The sequence below is a fragment of the Pristiophorus japonicus genome, chromosome 4, assembly GCF_044704955.1.
Source record: "Pristiophorus japonicus isolate sPriJap1 chromosome 4, sPriJap1.hap1, whole genome shotgun sequence".
NCBI classification, from domain to species: Eukaryota; Metazoa; Chordata; class Chondrichthyes; family Pristiophoridae; genus Pristiophorus; species Pristiophorus japonicus.
The window spans coordinates 128,595,583-128,607,490 of NC_091980.1; positions in this window are offsets into that span (position 1 = coordinate 128,595,583).

Below are 11,908 nucleotides of genomic sequence, written 5' to 3' on the forward strand. Positions count from 1 at the left end.
TTTGTGAAAAAGAATCTAGATGGCTTCTCAAGTGTGTCAGAACTACCACCAGGACTGTGAGGATGCTGTCAACAAACAGATCAACATGGAGCTCTATTCCTCCTATGTTTATCTCTCTATGGTGAGTTTTGCATTTTAGACCACTTCACAATGGAGATGATGTAATGTGAATTTACTAAATTCTGTGCTGTACCCAGTCTATCTATTCTGCTTATCTTTAATAATGACTTATTCTGGAGCTCTTTTGAGCTTGAAGTTTATTCTGAATACATTCTGCACTCAATGCATGGAATTCAGAATTTGTATCCTCATTCTCAATCACTCCATGGACTTCCTTTACCTTGCCTTTTTCAATGAGGGGATGTAATCTTAAAATTATAGTCAGGCCATTTCGGAGGGAAGTCAGGAAGTCTTTCCTGCAAAGGTGGTGAAAATCTAACTCCTTTATCCTCTCTTCCTCCAAGCACTGCCCCACCACACACACCTTGGCTCAGCATCAAAGCCTTGATTTCTCATTGGGTAAGGGTATCAAAAGATTGTTTCCATGAAAATGTCCATCAAAGGCAGGCCCTCTGAATCAAGCAAGACTTGCTTCCACTCTGAGTCCTTGGGTGGCTGAACAGTCCAATATGAGAACCACAGACTAAAACTGGTGGGGCATATAGTTGTTGGAAAGGATGGGTGGGACTAGTTTGCTGCATGCTTTTGTTGCCTGTGCTTGATTTCTACTTGCTCTTAGTGATGAGACTCTAGGTGCTCAGTGCCATCTGGGGTAAACATCCACTTGGGTCGATCTCTAGCCAGGGACTCCCAGATGTCAGTGGGGATGTTACAATTTTTCAGGGTGATTGAGGGTGTCCCTGTAATGTTTTGTCTGACATTAAGGAGTTCCACATTCCGTGAGGTTTTGAAACCTTGCAAGAAAGCAAAATATTGAAGTTGAAGTTTTGTGCTGTACACATGATGGGTCTGTGATATAATACTCTTCTGATCTCTCCATAGTCCTTCTACTTTGACTGGGATGACGTTGTCCTGCATCACTTTGCTGAGTTCTTCAAGGAGCAGTCACGTGAGGAACGTGAGCATGCTGAAAAATTTATGGAATTCGAGAATCGACGTGGAGGCTGAATTATCTTGGTGGACATCAAGGTTTGGTTCAATAAAGGAGTGGCTTTCTGTCTAGCTCCTCTTAGACTGAATCTTAACAATACATTCTAAAGCACACAGGACATTCAGTCAAGCTGGTGTTTATACTCCATGAGCCTCCTCTTATTTTGCTTTATCTTGCCCTGTCAGCAAAGCATTCTTTTCTTTAATCCCCATGCACTTGCATTGCTTCCCTTTAAATACATCTAAGCTATTTGCCTTATCAATATAACTCCAGTAGCTGTGATAGTGTCATGGCAATTTTGTATTCTAACAAATGGGTTCATGGTAAAGTAGACTTTTGATTGCACCCCAAATTCCTTTATTAGAAAGCGAACGGTTAGAACTTTCTTTGCAGAAACCAGAGCAGGATGAGTGGAGCAATGGTCTGGAGGTGATGCAGATGGAGAAGAATGTGAACCAGAGTCTGCTGGATCTGCACAAACTCTCCACTGGGAGCACAGACCCTCATGTAAGTTCTTAATCATTTAATGTGGGCTTTTGGGTAAGTTTGAGGTTGTGCAACCATGCTACAGGGTCCTAATTAAAAGGTCTCCACACAACAAATTTGTGTTGGTGTCTCGTTTGGGCAGCAGTGGGAAGGGATGGGGGAATGTTGGCTGACTGGACAATGACTAGTAAATGTGTCCCAGTGATCCCAGGATCTCCGTACATCAAGTGCAGTAAATTTAATCTAATGATGCAGTAATTCCATCAATCTCAATTGCACCACTTGACTATCCTCCAGTTCAATATAATTGCAATCCCAATTCTGAAGGGGAAGCTGACATTCCTTGATATCTGCTGCTGGCCATAACTAGCTTCTCCCTCTTTCAGTTGTGTGACTTCCTGGAGACCCACTACTTGGATAAACAAGTGAAGATAATCAAGAAACTTGGAGATCACATCACCAACCTAAAGAGATTGGGAGCCCCGAGAATGGCCTGGGAGAGTACCTGTTTGACAAGCACACCCTGGGGGAGAGTGACTAAACTGACTGATGGGTTCAAGCTTATTGTATTTGTATAATTAGGTCCCCTATCCTGTAGGGAATGATGGCTTTTGCTTTGTACAAAGAGCTAAGATGTGACATGTAACATAACTAACTAAACTGTTCAACAATGGACTGGTTTTGTCTCCTTGTAAGTGGTTGCTTTATCTTTCAATTAACATAACCAGAATTACACTACCCTCTGCAACAGTGTTAAAGGATTTGGTTTGGCTCTGAAGTATATCTATGTAAAGCTCTGGAATTAGCTGTTTTGTATTCAGTATTTGCTGTAGATCTTGTTGACTTATTGCAGGGAGTTCAGTAAATAAATGCACCATTTGCTGCTGTCGACATTGTTAAGCTTTGTAGGTAGAGCAACCTCTGCTGTACACCAGTCATGTCTGAGAGCATTTAAGCCTGGGGCCTGTAATTGGGTAAAGCAGGAAAGCAACAGGTGGCATCAGCTTGCTGTCATAGCTTCATTGGTTAGTGTGGATACCTAATTGTTCTGGTTCTGGGACAGATTCTCTTCTGCCTGCTCCTATTGCGATTGAATAACTTGCCACTATAATCTATGCTCACATAAATAAGTTATTAAAGGAATACCTGTACAACTACATTCCAACAAAATATAATCGTGCAGGAAGGTGGAGTAAATACACAAACCAAGAGATCCAAGATTTTAAACACAAGGCTCTGGAAAAACATTTGCCCCATCCCCAAATTCACCAACCCAATGTATCCAATTGTATGTGCATTTTATAGCAATGGGAGCACAATCATTCTGTTCAAATTCCAGTGAATTTCCATTTCTTTGCTTCACCCATTTGAATGGATTCAAATGTTAATGCTGAATTCCAAGCCAGCGTCAACACACTCTCCGAGGTGTACAAAAGCATAGGCCTTACACTAAACATCTGTAAGGCAAAGGTCTTCCACCAACCTGACCCCACCACACAGCACTGGCCCTGGTCATCAAAATCCAAGGCGTGGCCTTGGACAACATGGGCCATTTTCCATATCTCGGGAGCCGACTATCAGCAAGGGCAGACATCAATGATGAGGTCCAACAACGGCTCCAGTGCAGCCTTCGATCGCCTGAGGAATGGAATGATCAAAACTGGCACCAAGCTTATGATCTACAGGGCAGTAGTGATAACAGCTCAAAACACTGGAGAAGTACCACTAGCACTGCCTCTGCAAGATCCTGCAAATCCATTTGGAACAAAGACGCACCAACGTTGCCCCGCATCTAAGCACTGATCACGCTCGATCAGCTCCGTTGGCTGGGTCACATCGTCCGCATGCCCGACACGAGACTCCCAAAGCAAGTGCTCTACTCGGATCTTCGTCACGGCAGGTAAGCTCCAGTTGGCAGAAGAAATGCTTCAAGGACACGCTCAAAGCCTTGTTTGATAAAGTGCACCATCCCCACCGGTACCTGGGAGTCCCTGGCCCCAGACCACCCAAAGTGGAGGAACAGCATCCAAGAGAGCGCTGAGCACCTCCAGTCTCATCATTGAGAGCAAGCAGAAACCAAGCACAGACAGCAGAAGGAGCGTGTGTCAACCCAGGCTCCCCAGCCCCGCTTTCCTTCAACCATTGTCCGCCCTACCTGTGACACAGACTGTAAGTCCCACATTGGTCTCTTCAGCTACCTGGGAACTCACTTTTAGAGAGGAAACAAGTCATCCTCGTTTTTGACTCTGGATCATTCGTCCAGGCCCCTGGATTACTTATATAAGAACATATGAAATAAGAACAGGAGTAGGTAATTTGGCCTGGCGAGTCTGCTCCGCCTTTCAATAAGATCATGGCTGATCTAATCATGGCCTCAGCTCCACTTCCATGCCCTCTCCCCATAATCCTTGACTCCCTTATTGTTCAGAAATTGGTTGATCTCCACCTTACATATATTTAGGCTCCCGAAATATGGGAAATGGTCCACATTGTCTAGGGCCGCAGCGTGGATGTTGATGACATGGGGGCAGTGCTGTGCGGTGAGGACAGCATATCTTTAGAGCCTCCGATCAACAAGAGCAGGCATTGATGACGAGATCCAACATCGCCTCCAGTGTGCCAGTGCAGCCTTCAGCAGCCTGAGGAAAAGAGTGTTTGAAGACCAGCCCTCAGAACTGCCACCAAGCTCATAATCTACAGGGCTGTAGGAATACCCGCCCTCCTGTATGGCTCAGAGACATGGACCATGTACAGTAGACACCTCAAGTCGCTGGAGAAATACCACCGACGATGTCTCCGCAAGATCCTACAAATCCCCTGGGAGGAGAGATGCACCAACATTAGCGTCCTCGACCAGGCCAACATCTCCAGCATTGAAGCACTGACCACACTTGATCAGCTCCGCTGGGCAGGCCACATAGTTTGCATGCCAGACACGAGACTCCCAAAGCAAGTGGTCTACTCGGAACTCCTTCACGGCAAACAAGCCAAAGATGGGCAGCAGAAGCATTACAAGGACACTCTCAAAGCCTCCCTGATAAAGTGCGACATCCCCACTGACACCTGGGAGTCCCTAGTCCGAAGACTGCCCTAAGTGGAGGAATTGCATCAGGGAGGGCGCTGAGCACCTCGAGTCTCATCGCCGAAAGCATGCAGAAATCATGCGGAAAGTGCGAGCGGCAAACCTGTCCCACCCACCCCTTCCCTCAATGTCTATCTGTCCCACCTGTGACAGAGTCTGTGGCTCTCATATTGGACTGCTCAGCCACCTAATCACTCATTATAAGAGTGGAAGCAAGCGATTCCGAGGGACTGCCTATGATGATGATGATGACATATATTCAGTGACCCACTCTCCACAGATCTGTGGGGGAGCAAATTCGAAAGATTCACAACCCTCTGAGAGAAGAAATTCTTCCTCATTTCTGTTTTAAATGGGCATTCCCATATTCTGAATCTATGTCCCCTAGGTCTAGATTCCCCCACGAGGGGAAATATCCTCTCTGAATCGACCCTGTCAAGACACCTCAGAATCTTATTCGTTTCAATAAGATCATCTTTCAATCTTTTAAACTCCAATGAGTCCAACCTGCTTATCCTTTCTCCATATGACAACATCTTCATCTCAGGAATCAACCTCATGAACCTTCTCTGAACTGCCTCCATTGTAAGTATATCCCTCCTTAAATAAGGCGACTAAAGCTGTATGTAGTACTCCAGGTGTGGTCTCACCAACGTCCTGTACAGTTGTAGCAGGACTTGCTTACTTTCATACTCTATCCCCTTTGAAATCAAGGACAACATTCCATTTGCTTTCCTAATTAAATGCTGTACCTGCATACTAACTTTTAGAGTTTCATTTTGTAATGCCTCCCATTTAAATAATAATTCGCTTTTATATTTATCCTACCTATTTATAGAAACATAGAAACATAGAAAATAGGTGCAGGAACAGGCCATTCAGCCCTTCTAGCCTGCACCGCCATTCAATGAGTTCATGGCTGAACATGAAACTTCAGTACCCCCTTCCTGCTTTCTCGCCATAACCCTTGATCCCCTGAGTAGTAAGGACTTCATCTAACTCCCTTTTGAATATATTTAGTGAATTGGCCTCAACTACTTTCTGTGGTAGAGAATTCCACAGGTTCACCACTCTCTGGGTGAAGAAGATTCTCCTCATCTCGGTCCTAAATGGCTTACCCCTTATCCTCAGACTGTGACCCCTGGTTCTGGACTTCCCCAACATTCGGAACATTCTTCCTGCATCTAACCTGTCTAAACCCGTCAGAATTTTAAACGTTTCCATGAGGTCCCCTCTCACTCTTCTGAACTCCAGTGAATACAAGCCCAGTTGATCCAGTCTTTCTTGATAGGTCAGTCCCGCCATCCCGGGAATCAGTCTGGTGAATCTTCGCTGCACTCCCTCAATAGCAAGAATGTCCTTCCTCAAGTTAGGAGACCAAAACTGGACACAATACTCCAGGTGTGGCCTCACCAAGGCCCTGTACAACTGTAGCAACACCTCCCTGCCCCTGTATTCAAATCCCCTCGCTATGAAGGCCAACATGCCATTTGTTTTCTTAACCGCCTTGTGTACCTGCATGCTAACCTTCAATGATTGATGTACCATGACACCCAGGTCTCGTTGCACCTTCCCTTTTCCTAATCTGTCACCATTCAGATAATAGTCTGTCTCTCTGTTTTTACCACCAAAGTGGATAACCTCACATTTATCCACATTATATTTCATCTGCCATGCATTTGCCCACTCAACTAACCTATCCAAGTCACTCTGCAGCCTAATAGCATCCTCCTCGCAGCTCACACTGCCACCCAACTTAATGTCATCCGCAAATTTGGAGATACTGCATTTAATCCCCTCGTCTAAATCATTAATGTACAATGTAAACAGCTGGGGCCCCAGCACAGAACCTTGCGGCACCCCACTAGTCACTGCCTGCCATTCTGAAAAGTACCCGTTTACTCCTACTCTTTGCTTCCTGTCTGACAACCAGTTCTCAATCCACGTCAGCACACTACCCCCAATCCCATGTGCTTTAACTTTGCACATTAATCTCTTGTGTGGGACTTTGTCGAAAGCCTTCTGAAAGTCCAAATATACCACATCAACTGATTCTACTTTGTCCAATTTACTGGAAACATCCAGTAGCATCACCACTATTCTACCTTACCCCACACAGGTACGCTATTAGGCTTGGGGCTGGGACCCCTCCCACCCCAACTCATGGTTGATTAATCTGCCAACAATCCCTGACTAGGCTGCCACATGAATAAGGAATTGGGCAAGGATTAAATGCATTGAATGCATAAAGGAAAACACCCAAGTTAAATAGATACTTGTCTGAAACTCTTCCCTCTGTTGTCCTCACCATGCCTGTTGCATCAATTTATAACCCAATACCAGCAGCTCCACCATAAATTTATCCATTTATATTTCAACCTGTTGTGCATTTCACATCAAATAGCCAGCATCCTTTCCAAATCCTACTGGATCTCCATTTGTCCCCTTCTCGTCCATGAATGGATTCAAATGTTGTTGATGCTGGAGCTGCAATAATCCAGTGTTTACAAGTTAATTAGGGACTTTTCTGAGAACTGCACTGGGTGCAATTAAATTGTCTCCTTTAGTCTTTCCATGTTAATGTCTTTTTTATTCATTGCGGAATTTGGGCGTCACTGGCAAGGCCAGCATTTGTTGCACATCACTAATTGCCCTTGAGAAGGTTGTGGTGAGCTGCCTTCTTGAACCGCTGCAGTTCTTGTGGTGAAGATACTCCTACAGTGCTGTTAGGGAGGGAGTTCCATGATTTTGTCCCAGCAACGATGAAGGAATGGCGTTACATTTCCAAGTCAGGATGGTGTGTAACTTGGATGGGAACACGGTGTTCCCATGTGCCTGCTGCCGTTGACCTTTTAGTTAGTAGATCTCATGGGTTGGCAGGTGCTGCTGAAGAAACCTTGGCGAGTTGCTGCTGTACATCTTGTAGATGGTACACACTGCAGCCATGGTATGCTGATGGTGGAGGCAGTCAATGTTGAATGAGGTGTATGAGGTACCAGTCAAGTGGGCTACTTTGTCATGGATGGTGTCGAGCTTTTTGAGTTTTGTAGGAGCTATACTCATCCAGGTAATTGGAGAGTATTCCATCACATTCTTGACTTGTGCCTTGTAGATGGTGGAAAGGCTTTGGAGAGTCAGAAGGTGAGACACGCCGCAGATTTCCCAGCCTCTGACCCGCTCTTGTTACCACAGTATTTATATGACTGGTCCAGTTAAGTTTCTGGACAATGGTGACTCCCAGGTGTTGATGATGTGCGATTCTGTGATTGTAATGCTCTTCAATGTTAAGGGCAGGCAGTTAGACTCTCGCTTGTTGGAGATAGTCATTGCCTGAACCTTGTGTGACGCAAATGATACTTTCCACTCATCAGCCCCACACTGAATGTCATCCAGGTCTTGCTGCATTTCCATGGACTGCTTCATTTTCTGAGGAGCTGGGAATACTATGCAATCAACAGCAAACATCCCACTTCTGACCTTATGAAGGAGGAAAGTTCATTAATGAAGCAGTTGAAGCTGGTTGGGCCGAGCACACTGCCCCGTGGAAAACCTGAAGCGATGTGTTGTGGCTGAGATAATTGACCTCCAACAACCACAACCATCTTCCGTGCAGCTAGATATGACTCCAGCCTGTGGAGAGTTTTCTCCCTGATTCCCATTGACTTCAATTTTACCAGGGCTCTTTGATGCCCAACATGGTCAAATGCTGTCTTGATGTCAAGGATATTCACTCTCACCTCACCTGGAATTCTGTTCTTTTGTCTATGTTTGAACCAAAGCTGCAATGAGTTCTGCAGATGAGTATTCCTGGCCGAACACAAACTGAACATCTGTGAGTGGGTTATTGGAGAGTAAGTCGCACTTGTTAGCACAGTCTATGACACCTTGCATCACTTTGCTGATGATTGGGACGGTAATTGGCCAGATTTGCTTTGTTCTGATTTTTGTGGGCAGGATATACCTGGGCAGTTTTCCACTTTGTCGGGTGGATGTCAGTGTTGTAGCTGTAGTGGAACAGCATGGCAAGAGGCGAGGTTAGTTCTGGAGCACAAGTCTTCAGCACGACAACCGGAATGTTGTCGGGGTCCATAGTCTTTTCTATATCCAGTGCACTCAGCCGTTTCTGGATATCATGTGATGCGAATTGAATTGGCTGAAGACTGGCTTCTGTGATGTTGGGGACTGTAGGAGGAGGCTGAGATGGATCATCCATGAGGCAATTCAGTCTGAAGATGGTTGCAAACACTTCAGCCGTGTCTTTTGCAATGACGAGCTGGGCTCCGCCATCATTGAGGACAGGAATATTCATGGAGCCTCCTCCGCCCGTTAGTTGTTTAATGGTCCACCACTATTCATGACTGGATGTGGCAGGACTGCAGAACTTTGCTCTGATCTGTTGATTGTGGGATTGCTTAGCTCTGTCTATTGGATGCTGCTTCTGTTGTTTAGCATGCAGTCCTGTGTTGCAGCTTCCCCAGGTTGGCACCTCTATTTAGGTACAACTGGTGCTGTTCCTGGCATTCTCTTCTGCACTCCTCATTGAACCACCTTAGGCCCATTGGCTTGATGGTAATGAGTGAACGATAGGCCGGGCCATTATGTTATAGATTGCGGTGCAATACAATTCTGCGGCTGCTGATGACCCACGTTGCCTCATGGATTTTGAGCCGCTCGATCTATTCTGAATTTATCGCATTTAACACGGTGGTAGTGCCACACAGAATGATGGGGGGGTGTCCTCAGTGTGAAGATGGAACTTCTTCTCCACAAGTACTGTCTGTCTGGACCGTTACCAATACTGTGAAAGGTAGATTGGTGAGCACGATGTCAAAGAGGTTTTTCCCTTCTGTTGGTTCTCTCACCACCTGTCGCAGGCCCAATCTGGGCGCTATGTCTCTCAGCTATGTCCATGCTTGACCTGAACACATGAGACTTCATGCCATCCCGAGTCAATGTTGAGGACTCCTAAGGCCACTCCTTCCTGATTGTATACCACTGTGTCGCCACCTCTGGTGGGTCTGTCCTGCCGGTAGGACAGGACATACCCAGGGATGGTGATGGAGGAATCTGGGACATTGGTGAAAGGTATGATTCTGTGAGTATGACTATGTCTTGCTTGACTAGTCTGTGGGACTCCTCTCCCAATTTTGGCACAATTCCCCAGCGGTTAGTGAGGAAGGCTTTGCAGGGTCGACTGGGCTGGGTATGTCGAGGTGGATGCCGGGTGGCTCATCATGTTTTATTTTTATTTTTGTTTCTCATAGCAGTTTGTTAAAACTGAGTGGCTTACTACGCCATTTCGGAGGGCAGTTAATCGTCAACCACGTTGCTGTGGGTTTGGAGTCATATATAGGCCAGACCAGGTAAGGACGTCAGATTTCCTTCCCTAAAGGACATTAGTGAACCAGATGGGATTTTACGACAATCCGATAGCTCCCTGGTCAAAATTACGGATTTTATTACTGCGTTTTATCACGGATTTTTATTTAATTAACTGAATTTAAATTCCCCAGCTGCCATGGTGGGACTTTTACTCATGTCTCTGGATCATTAGTCCAGGCCTCTGGATTACTAGTCCTATAACATAACCACTATGTTTAGATGTTACATCAAACCCACAGATACCTGCACATGACCAACCCAATGAACGATGGTGATCCTCATACACACACTGAACCATCCAGAACTATTAAAAAGACACTGAGTCGCAAACAACAGAGGGTTCAATGAACCTTTCAAGGTGGCCATTAACTGGTCCAGACAGAGCACGGTCGATGGGGTGTTCTCTCCATCTGCCTGTCTCTCTTCTGCGGCTATGTCCGTGCCCGGGTGTCCCTGGAGAGGGAGCATGCGGTGTCTCCCGGTCTGCTTGAGGCTTTCTGTGACCGGTGGGCCAGAGGGACTGGAGTGCAATGTGGATACAGGGAACTAAATTATAATTTGGAAAAGTGTTTATGTTCATTTTGTCACATTTAAATTTATTGCTTATTCTGCTTTTTAAAGGGGGTACTTGTATTTTAAGTTTTTCCCAATTGATTGGTTGAAAGAGTCGAGGCTCCAACTCTGAACCTGTGATTCTGGATATCTGAACTGTGTTTGAGGAAAGTTAGGACAATTGAGATCCTCATTGAGTTGTCAGCCAATGATGCTCATTCTTCAAAGATCTGACTGGCTCTGAGAGTGCATCCCCCTCCTCCCATTACTTTATTGGTGCTCTGAGAGGCTGCAACTTCTGATTGGATATTGAGGACCATCACTCATTATCTAGGTTGCCACGCCCTGGATTATCCAGCAGTATAAATACAGGAGTTTGAGGTTGGTTCAATCTCAGTTTATTGTTTCAACAAATATTTGATTTGTATTAAAGAATCTAGATGCCTTCTCAAGCGTGTCAGAACTACCACCAGGACTGTGAGGATGCTGTCTACAAGCAGATCAATGTGGATCTCTATTCCTCGTATGTTTATCTCTCTATGGTGAGTTTTGTATTTTAGTCTCCATTGTGAAGTGGTCTATGTAATGTGAATTTACTAAATTCTGTGTTGTATCCAGCCCACCTATTCTGAATATCTTGAATGACTCACTTTCCTGGGCTTTTTTGAGGTTGTTGAAGTTTATTTGGAATACATTCTGCACTCAATACATGGATTTCAAAATTTGAATCCTCATTCTAAATCACTCCATGGACTTTCCCGACTTTCCTTTTGCAATGAGGCAATGTAATGGGACATTCTAGGGGGAAATCGAGAAGTGTACTTTTCCTGCAAGTGTGGAAGAAATCTGCAACACTGTTTCCCATTTCACCATCCCCACCCTCCACTCAAATAATTTAATAAAAAAACTGTTTTGATGCTGTGCCAAGGTTACCTGGAATATGTTATTTCCTGCACCCACCTACCTCCTCAGGAAAATCAAGGCTTTGATGCTGGTCTGTGGTTTTCTATTGGGTAAAGGTATCAAAAGATTGTCTCCATAACAATGTATGTACAGGCAACTCTCGCTTTATCCGCACACTGATGCAATGGGAAACCATTGTAACGGCATTTAAAATTCCACTTGTGCGCTCTGCCGACGTCACCTTTGGAACGCTGATGTTCCTTTCGAATGTTGCCTGTTGAGCCTCGCTTTTAAGTGCTCCACCCTGTCTCTGCTCCCACTACTACTCCCACACAGTTCCATTGCCTCTCATAATTCATTAAAATGCCATGAGTAGTTACAGGAAATAATCA